The sequence below is a fragment of the Pseudonaja textilis genome, chromosome 5 (genome assembly GCF_049901715.1).
Source record: "Pseudonaja textilis isolate UNSWEBS1 chromosome 5, rPseTex1.2, whole genome shotgun sequence".
Classification (NCBI taxonomy): Eukaryota; Metazoa; Chordata; class Lepidosauria; order Squamata; family Elapidae; genus Pseudonaja; species Pseudonaja textilis.
In genome coordinates, this window is record NC_141994.1 from 1,725,088 (window position 1) to 1,737,500 (window position 12,413).

Consider the following 12,413-nt stretch of genomic DNA (forward strand, 5'->3'; position numbering starts at 1 on the left):
TCACAAAATTGTTTGTAATTGTTTAGAGCTTCTTTCCCTAATGCAGAGGTCTCCAAACTTGGCCACTTTAAGACTTGTGGACTTCAACTCCCAGAATTCCTCAGCCAGCTGGTTGGAGAATTCAGGGAGTTGAAGTCCACAAGTCTTAAAGTTGCCAAGTTTGGAGACTCCTGCCGTAATGATTATTTATAAGATACATTGGCAACTGTGTTGATATAATTGCAATATACAGTATATCCTGAAGGAAGATTGGATAGAAGTAAGCATTCAAGAAGAATGTGTTTCAGTAAATTTTCATCAGCAAATGTACAACGGAAAAGACCGACCCATTTAATTATAAGTCGCAGTTCAAAGCCAACGTAAACTGACCAAGTTTTTCTAGTCCTTAATAAAAGTAAAGGAATAGATAAGAAGTGGCGCCTCAGGCCACAATTCTAATTATTAATCAGACTCATATCATACAAAACTGTTTGTTTCATTATAAAATTAAAATGAAGGTACTTAATCTCCATCGTTTCTACATATTAGAAAATATTTAAAAGTAGCATATTGATACAGAAAATACCTTGTAAGAAAACAATCTGTTTAAAGGAGCAAGAAGAAGAGGAAGAATGGAGAACAATTCGAAATTTTGGAGGTACAAAATGTTGGCATCTGAGATCTCAAACACAAACCTCTTCTTAATAGGAGGAGGAAGCACTTATAGTAGTACCAACTCCTTCAGCGCTGACCTGTATCAAAGCATCGGCTTCCAAGGTATCTGAGCATCTTTTACAATCAGTGTCGGTGTTGGAGTGGATGGTACTACTACAAGAACTTCCTCCTCCAATTCTTCTTCTCCTCCTTCTAAACCATCAGGAAGAAATTGAGCGCATGCCAAGTCTGTCTATAGGCCTGTTAATCCTTTTGAACACTGAAACCATCAGCTGTGTCTCGTTCAAGGTTAACATGGAGCCCAGATCACTGAAAAAAAGTTGTTTCGCTTTATGTTGTCTGGACATTATTTCAATCAGAATAGACCTGGAAGGGACCTCAGAGGTCTTCTAGTCCAGCCCCCTGCTCAAGCAGAAGGCCCTCTACCATTTCAGACAAATGGCTGTCCAGTCTCTTCTTAAAAGCATCCACAGCTTCTGGAAAAAAACATTCCACTGGATAATTATTCTGACTGAGGAAATTTCTCCTTAATTCCAGGTTGCTTCTCTTCTTGACTGGTTTCCATCCATTGTTTCTTGTCCTGCCCTCAGGGGCTTTGGAAAATAAGTTTTTTTGTGGCAGCCCCTCAAATATTGGAATCCTGCTACCATGTTCCCCACAGTCCTCCTTTTCTCCAAACAGGCCAAACCCAATTACTGCAACCTTCTTCATATGTTTTGGTCTCCAGGCTTTTAATCATCTTAGTTGCTCTTCTTTACACTTCTACCGAAGTCTCAACATCTTTTTTGTAATGTGGTGACTAAAACTGGATATAGTATTCCAGTTGTTGTTGTTATTATTATTATTATTATTATTATTATTATTATTATTATTATTATTATTATTATTTCTTCTTCTTCTTCTCCTCCTCCTCCTCCTCCTCCTCCTCCTCCTCCTCCTCCTCCTCCTCCTCCTCCTCCTCCTCCTCTTCCTCTTCTTCTTCTTCTTCTTCTTCTTCTTCTTCTTCTTCTTCTTCTTCTTCTTCTTCTTCTTCTTCTTCTTCTTCTTCTTCTTCTGCTTCTGCTTCTCCTCCTCCTTCTCCCCCCTCCTCCTCCTCCTCCTCTTCTTCTGCTTCTCCTCCTCCTCCTCCTCCCAACTTCTTACAACTTCAGAAAGGCAACACCGCTCATTCAGCACCACAACCCTCCTCCAAAATCAGGCCTCAGCACCTTCCCTTATTAAACTGCTCATTGCTTCTCCCTTTAAAATTCCCTTTTGACCTGGGGACAGAAAATGTGGTCTCTGCGGATCATATGAATGATGCCAACGAAGGTTGTTTCTGCATAAAAACCCCCCAAGCGGGCGAATATTTCTCCTTGCGTCACACAACCGGGAGAAATGCAAAGCTCTTGACTTATCTCCCCTCGGAGGGTGAAAAGGAACAGCGGAGGCAGCTTCCATTTGTGCTAATGCTAAAGTGCCTTTTGGATGGATGTGCCTGTGTGTTAAAATACGTAATCTTTCCAATCATTTATTACTGAAGAATTGCCTGTCAGAGTCTAAACTAGCTTTTGATTAGTGCGAGAAGCTGAACGTGCATTTTTCTTCTCTCCGAACTCACCCCTCCACGTTTTTAAGTAGGTGATTTTTTTTTCCTCCCTCTGTTTCCTTAATTCACAGCTTTATGGAAAAACTTGGGTCAATTCTTCTTTTTTGGGCCACCTGGCTATTCTTGGGAACCCCATTATAAATGATTATAAGTTTACCATCCCTTCTTGATTTGTCCTTGCTGTGGCACCGCTGTTTGACTTCCTTAATTGCAGAATATTCTTTCTATCGGATGGCTCTCCCTAATACGAGTCTTAGTCCTTGGCAGTAGTGAATCCATCTTCCTTACAGAGAAGCCTCATTCAAAAGAATTGGGGTGGGGTGGGGTCAGAACCAGGAAACACCTGAGCCGAAAGCCTTTAAATCAAATCGGTTATGAGAATGCCTTCAACCCCCCCACCCCCCCAAAAAAATCTTTTTCGCATATTTTTTAAAAAAGGGCGGCTGTCCCACCTCAGGGGTTTGATTCGCGCTTCATTCAATGAAAACATTTCTCCTTCCATTTCTTGGACCTGGTGCTGTTTCCAAAGTTTTTATAGTGGTCGGAGATTTTGGAGGCATTCAGTGTGGCTCTGTAGGAGGAGGGAAGGTGGAGCTAAGTGGGGCATCAGCTTAGAGTCATTATGTTGCCACAAACAGTCCACAACTCCTCTTATTTAGTAAATTTAGCCACTTTAGTACTGTACTGAACTCTAGTTGACTAGATTCTTGATCATTAAAGTGTCTTTGTGCCATTGTCTAGTGGCCTAGAGCCAGTTTGGTGTAGGGGTGAAGGCACCAGGCTAGAAAGTGGGAGGCAGTGAGTTCTTGTCCCACCTTAGACACGAAAACCGGCTGGGTGACTTTGGGCCAAACACCAGGAGATGGTGAGTTCTAGTCCTGCCTTAGACATGAAAACCAGTTCGGTGATTTTGGGCCAATCACCAGGAGACGGGGAGTTCTAGTCCTGCCTTAAGCATGAAAGTGGGCTGGGTGACTTTGGGCCAATCACCAGGAGGCTGGGAGTTCTAGTCCCACCTTAGACATGAAAACCAGTTGGGTGATTTTGGGCCAATCACCAAGAGATGGCGAGTTCTAGCCCCGCCTTAGGCATGAAAATGGGCTGGGTGATTTTGGGCCAGTTGCTCACTCTCACAGTCCAACCTACCTCACAGGATTGTTGTTGTAGGAGGAGGAAGGAGTATTAGGTACACCTGTTACTTTGGGGTGTTCATAGACATAATCATGGCAGCATACGAACAAATACATTTTAAAAAAGGCAAATATGCAGAAAGAAAAGATCTTAAAAAGCCATTGTCATCATTCCATAGTTTTGGAAACGGTGATATTTTTTCCCTCCACTCTTTCAGAAACCCCCAGAACGTCAAAGTCTGATCTTTTCCATTTGATACTGTTTGGATCTGTTCTCAAACCTCAATTAAATAAATAAATAGATGTGAGTGGAGGAAAGACCCTTCGCCGGCTCTTCTTCTTCTTCTTCTTCTTCTTCTTCTTCTTCTTCTTCTTCTTCTTCTTCTTCTTCTTCTTCTTCTTCTTCTTCTTCTTCTTCTTCTTCTTCTTCTTCTTCTTCTTCTTCTTCTTCTTCTTCTTCTTCTTCCTTTAGACAAAGGCAGTGATGGAGATACGTTATTAAGCTTCATTGTCTGATAGAATTCTCCCTTTTTTAAAAAAGGAAAAAAAACAACAGGTGCCTGGTTTACTTCATTGGCGTCCTAATTTCTTGAATTCCATCTCCTCTCACGTGGGGGGACAAAAATACATTTTCTCCCGTTTTCCTTTTTTTACCCCATGATTGCTTTACCTAAAATCCTGCAGCAAGCTGGGCTGATGCAGAAATTCATTATTTCCAAAGAACAGGAAGCCTCTGACTACAGCTGCACCGTTTGGCCCGTCCTTTCGGGGCGTCAGTTCTGATGAAACCATGATTCCTCAGAGACCACGTGGCTGTGCCAGGGCGTCTTTCCCTTGGCTTTTGGGGGAGAAATCAGCGGGGAGAAAACAGCCTCCGTCAGCAATGGGGCTCTTTGAAAGTGCGTGCCTTATTTAGAAAACAAATATTTTCTTTAGCTTTAATATTATTATTTTTAAAAAGGGGGAAGGGAATGTCTGAAATCAGGAGAAGGATCATGGAAGTCTTCTAACGAAAGAGGGATATTTGCATTTTTCAACTTTCTTTTTTTCCTCTTCCTGATATGAAGAGCATTTTTTGTTTCAAAGCCAAAAATGCTCCTTCTCCAAATAGAGGACAAGTGTTAGTGTAAATATTTGAATGGGATCCTGCTTTTCAGGGACTGAGATTTATTGTTTGATGGCTGACCGGGCTAAAAACAGAGAAATTGTGGTTGTAGGCTTGGAGAACATAGAATGTAGAATAATAGAGTTGGAAGGGACCTTCTGAGGTCTTCTAGTCGAACCCCCTGCTCAGGCAGGAAACCCTCTACCATTCCAGGCAAATTGTTGTCCAGTCTCTTCTTAAAAGCCTTCAGCGAGAAGGAAGGGAAGGAGGGAAGGAAGGAAGGAAAAGAAGGAAGGAAGGAAAGGAAGGAAGGAAGGAAGGAAAGGAAGGAAGGAAAGGAAGGAAGGAAGGAAGGAAGGGAAGGAAGGAAGGAAAGGAAGGAAGGAAAGGTAGGGAAGGAAAGGAAGGAAGGAAGAAATAAAGGAAAGGTAGGAAGGAAGGAAAGGAAGGAAGGTAGGAAGGAAGGAAGGAAGGAAGAAATAAATAAAAATAAAATAAAAATAAAAATAAAAACAATAACAATAACATGAATAAGTGGAGAAAATAATGGTTTTGAGACATGGATTACAGATTGGCCACAATAGCGAGATTGTCAAGAGCTGAAATTTAATGCACACCTTGTGGCATTACTTATGGGAGATAATTAGATGGGTAGCAGGATAAACATCGGAGAGGTTTGGTGTCATCTGAGGAGCATACTACACATTTCACACCTGGTGTCCTGTTTTTATTTTTCTTAAAAGCAGCAACATGCTTTGTGTCTCCGTTTCCATTAGTATCTCTGTAGGAGTAACCATCAGTAGTGGAAAAGGCTCAAATCACTGTTCCTCAACCAGTTTTAAGACGGATGGACTGCAAGTTGGGCTGGCTGAGGAATTCTGGGAATTGAAGTACATATATCTTAAAGACTCTAAGACTGAAAAACACATTTTTAAATCTTTCCCCCCTGGGTCATCCAAACATACCCCCTTGGCTACTACAACCTTCATCTGCCATGGGCTGGGACATCAGACAATTGTAGCCTAAAAGCTACACTTGGGACCATCTAGCAGCAGAGATATCGACGGCGATCTTGGAGGATCAAGATCACGCATCATACCGCCACGACACCAGCTCCACCCTCCAGTCCATAATCCTTAAAGTTGCTAAGGTTGGAGACCCCCCTGAACCAAAGGATATGATGTGCAGTTTGGCCCTTGAAAAGAAGAAGGGGGCGGTTGAAGAGAGAAATGACATTTCAGTTCTTTGGCACCCTATTGGTTCGTGCATCGCTAGGTTCAGCGCTAGAGATCATGATGGGTGCTGCTGTGAAAGAGCCTGGTGGACAGGAACCAGAATGAACCCAAAGCTTTCCATTATCTCATATACACAGCCTCAAAAACAGGTTTGTGTCTGGCTTATCCCGATGGTTTATCAAGCCAAGTTGTTCTGCCCAGAGATCTGTCTTCTTTGAAATGGAATCATGGATAGTCCATAGGTGGGCCGTTGGGTTCTCCCTGAGCTTGGTTGAGGAGAGGAGGAGGAGGAGGAGGAGGAAGGCTAGTCTTTGGTGCTCTCTGAACTTGTTTGTTTCCTTGCAGACGTTTTGTTACCCAACTCAGGGACATCATCAGTGCTGGAAGGGAGGAGGAGGGCCCATCAGTGGGAGGGGGAGAAGGAGGAGGGGGAGGAGGAGGAGGAGGAGGAGGAGGAGAACTATGGGGCCCTTGGTGCTCTCTGAGCTTGGTTGTTTTCTTGCAGACGTTTCATGACCCAACTAGGTAACATCATCCGAGCTAGTCTTTACCTAATAACATTATCAGACGTTACCTAGTTGGGTTATCAGACGTTACCTAGTTGGGGTCATGCAAGAATACAACCAAGGACAGTACAATCTTGAGCTACAAATATTCTCTTCCGTTGATATTTTGCCGGGTTTTTGTGCATGAAAACCGATGCCCATCAACGGCAGGAGAAACCAGGCCCTTGAATTTGTAAGAGAAGCCTACAATGGAAACAGTTGTAATTTCCTTAACGAAACTTACAGTTTGGAACCATGGAAGAGAAAGTGTCCCTTCTCCAAACCCCATTTGGGGTTTTTTTCCCCCACTTTCTGTATATTTATTTGTATAACCGAATAGCTCCAGGCCAAAGCAGCTTTGCTGTAGATATCTGCAGAACCCTAACTGAGAGAATAATATTTTTAGTCCTGTCGCTCAGGGGAATCCTTGCCTCAACTGAGAAAGGCCTTCCATGCTCCCCAGCACAAATCTATAATTAACTTTATTGCCACCCTGTAGTTAAAGGCAACTCTATGCCAGCTCAACCCCTAATGCTGGCTAACCGTGACCTTCAAAAACACAAGGTTTGTAAAATATATGTACAATGCATATCAGCGGGAAAGGGCATTGCCTGCAGTGATAAAGAACCTTTCATAGTCCCACAAATGCCCCCTTTCTCCCCCCCTTTTTTTTTTGATAAACATGATATTTATATGAAGCCCCTAACATCCCTTACCTGGAGTGGAAGAGGGGAATCAAACCATTATTTTAGCTTATGGTTAAGCTTGGAAATAGGAGTTTGACCTTTGGGTATTATTTCCAAAAGAAGAGCTGTTTTGTGACGGAAAAGAAAGCGATCAAGGGTGCCCTGTTCCCACGTACAGAATGTGTTATTGGTAACCGCGATTGCAAGCTGACAAAACCATAAATCACTATTTGTCAATTTCAACCCCTTGTAAGATGCATGGGTTTTAATTCCCAGAATTCCCAGCCCGTTGAAGTTGAAGTTCATGCATTTTAAAAGGGGCTGAGATTGAGGGAAAACTGGCATAAATTAATAGAGATCATTGGAGATGCCCTAAATCCATGATGGCGAACCTATGGCACGTGTTTCTCACTGCGCAGGCAAACTTATCTCACTGCACATGTGCGTGCCTCCCAACTGATTTTCAGCCTCCTAGAGGCTTGAGGAAACTCTTTGCAGGCCCCAAAATAGGCCCATTTCATCACTTCCTGTATTTTTGGAAATACCGGAAGTCATGAAACGGGCCCATTTTTTCGGCCTGCAAAGGCTGCAGCAGCTTTCCTCAGGCCTCTGGGAGGCTGACAAAGGCCTCAAACGGGCCGAAAATCAGCTGGGAGGCGCACTGCAGGTAAAGGGGGTGGGGAGATTGCATGTGCAGGGGCATGGGGGGGTGCACACATTGCCTTTTGGGTGCTGGCATGCGAGCGAGTGCAAGCGCGCACACAATTTTTTGCACAGGAGCCCAGAAAGGTTAGCCACCCCTGCCCTAAACAGTTGTACTGTAGAAGAGATTTGAGATGTTCCTCAGCTGACTTGGGCGAGGCCATCTCCTCATTCTGTGAAGTCCTACTTGCTAGAAATGGGCTGTTTTGTTGACATTGCATTATTCCAAAACCAACCCTGGCTTCCCTTCTTGTAGACCAAATTAGACCCTGAACGTGTGAGCAGGCACACAAGTAAGATTATTATTGCAATACTAGCTCGATACCTGTGCTTCTCTATGAAACTATGTGGTCGGGCTTAGTTTTGGGGGAGGAAAATGAGGAGGGGGAAAATTCTGCCTCTGCCTACCAGCATCCATTGATATTCATCTGGCTAGCGTCCTGTCAGGGTGTGAGAGAGTTAAGGGCTGTTTGGACACCGAAACATTATTTGCTGTGTGAGCAAGAAGGAGACAGCAAGGAGCCTGGGCGTGGCTTAGCTCAACTGTTCTGCACTAAAGCTGCTTGATGCTGTGAAACTGAGACTGAACCTCCTCTCCTCTGCTTGTGTTTTGCCTTTGGAAGAGATTTCTTTCCAGGTGGGGACGGGGAGTAGAACTCCTTAGCATCAGAGCGTGTTAATAATAATAATATAAGAAATATTAATGCTCTGATGGTCATTTTGAAAAATCGTTTCTTGGTGAGCACCTAGAAGCCAAGAGCAACAGATGTGCCAAATTTCCAAGTTTGTAGGCTTTACATTTCTGGATATTTTGTGATGATGTGTGAGGAGTATTTCGCTTTTATATATATATAAATAAACAAAGTGGTTTAATTTAAAATGCAGTTCCTACAAGACGAGGCTTTCTGTTTTTCTTTGTAATGTTTGATGCTTGGGAGCATTTTAAAAGCCAAGTGACTTTTTCTTCAAAAGTTAAAAATCTACCCATACGAAAGGTGTGTTTTTTAAAAGAAAAAAAGTTCAGTTTAATATTAATGGATGGATGCCTACAATCTAAAGTTACTCTATCCCAGAATATTTTCCCTTGGCGAGCTTGTCACCAGCTGCAGCTGTGGGCTGGGCTGCCAACCGTCCTTTTGCATATACACCAAGCGATGAAAAATCAACGCCTCTGCGGGTTTAATTTGAATTAAAAATAAAATAAATAAATAAACTTCATACTTCAGCACAGCCAAGTCTGAAACCCATTTGAAACCCACCACTTCTGACGTTTAAATCCTGATAGTTTATGCTTGAGGCACACAAAATTGGAAAGATTTCTAAATATTATACCTCCCTATTTCTCAACCTTGGCACTTTTAAGACGTATCGATTTTAACTCCCCGAATTCCTGGCTGGGGAATTCTGGGAGTTAAAGTTCACACGCCTTGAAGTTGAGAAATGTTGCCATATGAATTCGAATTGCAAAAGTAGATAAGGATTAAAAACAAAATTTAAGAAGAGGTAGTCCTCTACTTAAAGACCACAATGGAGCCCAAGATATATGTTGCTAGATGAAACATTGGTTGAGTAAACATTTTGCTCCATTCTACGACTTTTCCTGCCATTGTTATTAAGTGAATCATGGCAGTCATTAAGTGAATCTGGCTTCCTCGTTGACTTTGCTGGTCATAAGGTCGCAAAAGGGGATTACGGGATCCCCTGGGACATTGTGACCGTTGTAAATGTGAATCGGTTGTCAAGCATCCGAATTTCAATCACGTGACCCTGGGGGATGGTGCGACGGTCAGTAGTGTGAAAAACAGTCCTCAGTCCCTTTTCTCAATCTTGTTGTAACTTTGTACGGTCGCTGGATGAACAGTAAACATTAACGCTGAAGAAAGTTTCTATGAGACTGGGAAGTTTTGAAAGGAAGAAGAGGGGACACAGGGCAATGGGTCGAAAGGGAAAAGATGGCAGCCCCAACTATGGCACAAACACACACATATACAAATCGTGTGACTGGCTTTGATTGTGACCCCATCTTGATATAGAAGAGAAGAGAACGGAACGGAATATAGAATGGAATAGAGGGGAGTGGAGTGGAGTGGAGTGGAATGGAATGGAATGGAATGGAATAGAATAGAATAGAATAGAATAGAATAGAATAGAATAGAATAGAATAGTTGGAAGGGACCTTGAGGTCTTCTAGTCCAACCCCTGTTCAAGCAGGAGATCCTATACCATTTGAGACAAGGCCAGTCTCTTCTTAAAAGCCTCCTTTGATGGGGAAGGAAGGGAGAATAGAATAGAGTAGAGTAGAGTAGAGTAGAGTAGAGTAGAGTAGAGTAGAGTAGAGTAGAGTAGAGTAAGAATAGAATAGAATAGAATAGAATAGAATAGAATAGAATAGAATAGAATAGAATAGAATAGAATAGTTGGAAGGGACCTTGGAGGTCTTCTAGTCCAACCCCCTGCTTAGGCAGGAAAACCTACACCATTTCACACAAATAGTTGTCCAATATTTTTTTAAAAGCTTCCAGTGTTGGAGCATTCACAGTTTCTGGAGGCAGGTTGTTCCACTGGTTAATTGTTCTGACTGTCAGGAAATTTCTCCTTAGTTCTAGGTTGCATCGCTCCTGGATGAGTTTCCATCCATGGCTTCTTGTCCTGCCCTCGGGTGCTTTGGAGAAGAGCTTGACTCCCGCTTCTTTGGGGCATCCCCTGAGATATCAGAAGACTACTATCATATCTGGTCCTGCTTTTCATTAAATTAGCCCTACCCAATTCCAGTAACGGTTCTTCCTATGTTTTAGCCTCCAGTCCCCTAATCATCTTGGTTGCTCTTCTCTGCACTCTCAACATCTTTTTTCCACCGTTAACTGCTATTTATTTTACTTCCCTGTGCCAAAAATTGCCCCCCCCCAAACCCCTTTGGAAAGGACAGGAAACCCCTCAGAATTTTCCAAGGAATATTGTTCCAGTCTGAGGCTTAAATTCCCTTTCGTCTTTTAACATGGTAAATAGACTCTCGCCCGTCTAGACGCCTTAATCTAGGCAATTCCTTGGTCCGCTCTTTTGAACATATCGCTTTCTTCTTTCTTTTCTGTCTTTTAATTGAGATGGTCTGGCGTCGTTTCTCTGTCCTAAAATCCAACGCAAACCATTCGTTTCATCAGGATGGTCCCCTGAAAATTTTCACTTGCGGGGATATCCGTCACAGTCCCTGAGCGCTGGGGTCTTGGACCACGTCACAGGGAGCTTCCATTTGCACCGTTTTCCTTCCTCTCTTCTCTTCCCAAGGATTTTGTTTTTCTAGACTTCAACCGTTTCTCTCAGTCTATAACAGGGGTGGGATTCTAACGGCTCGGACTGGTTCACGTGAACCGGGTGCTAAATTGACAGCTGGTTCGCCAAACCAGTATTTCAACCGAACGGCTGGCCCCGCCCACCCTGTCCCTCCCTTCCCAGGAGCCTCCACGTGGCCCATTTTCGATGGCGGTAAGTGCAGCGCCTGCGCAGAGTCTCTGGGAGGAAGGAAAATGGGCCTTCTGGAAGTCTGAAAACGGGCCTGTTTCTGGCTTCTGGAGGGCCTCCAGAGGCTGGGAGAAGCTGTTTTTGCCCTCCCGGAGGCCCAAGGGAGGCCTCTGGACCCTTGGGAGGGCGAAAATGGCCTCGCCCAGGCTCTGGAGGCCCACTGGAAGCTGGAAACAGGAAGTTCCAGTAGGCCCCACCCACCATGATCACGCCTGCCCGGCAACCAGGTAGCAAACCATCGAACTGCCGACCTTTCTGATCAACAAGTTCAGCGTCTTAGCCACTGAGCCCCCACGTCCCTTATAATAGCTTTATCCCCTCTGTTATTTGCATGTGTGTGTGTGTGTATACACACACACATATATCCATATCCATATCCATATCCATCCCAGGGATAGCTTTATCCCCTCTGTTTATAGACATACATTATATATAGACATTGTATGCAGTATATATATACAGTATATATACAGAATACCATACATGTAAGTACCCGCGAAAACTTAAGAAATATATATATATATATGGTATAAACTTAAGAAAACATAGATAGATAGATAGATAGATAGATAGATAGATAGATAGATAGATAGATAGATAGATAGATAGATAGATAGATAGATAGATAGATAGACAGACAGACAGACTGTATATATAGATATACTGTATATAGATATACTGTATATGTATGGTATTCAGCTTTGTTTGGGTATTTTCCCACCTCATCATAGTTGTGCTTTTAAAGTTGTAGCAACGCTTCGGCAGAATCTTATCTGCTGAAATATACAACTTTAAAAGCACAAGTATAATGACATGCGAAAATACTCCAACAAAGCTGAATACCATACATGTAAGTACTCCACAAAACTTAAGAAAACACACACACACACACATTTATATATATATATATATATATATATGGAACTTTGGTTATCTGGTTTCTCCCACGTACCAAATTGGAAGTATCTAGGCAACATTTCGATGAGGTCTCATTGCCTAGATACTTCAATTTTACGCGAGAAAACCCAATAACCAAAGATCCACATACAAATACCAAGCGAGAACCTCAGAAAACACTTTTACATACACACACACCAAAGATAATTTATCACAATTTAGGGCTGAGTGAAACAGTAGGGCAGCCCAACAACCCCCTACTTAGGCAGGAAACCCTACACCATTTCACACAAATAGTTGTCCAATATTTTTTTAAAAACTTCCAGTGTTGGAGCATTCACAGTTTCTGGAGGCA

The 12,413-nt window shown here is 42.8% G+C and overlaps 1 protein-coding gene across 7 annotated transcripts in view; it reads left to right on the plus strand.

Annotated features, from left to right (window-relative positions):
* FRMD4A (FERM domain containing 4A) overlaps positions 1-12,413 on the plus strand; it is a 346,975-nt gene that overhangs the window by 186,336 nt on the left and 148,226 nt on the right. The gene's annotated exons all lie outside the window — the stretch shown is intronic.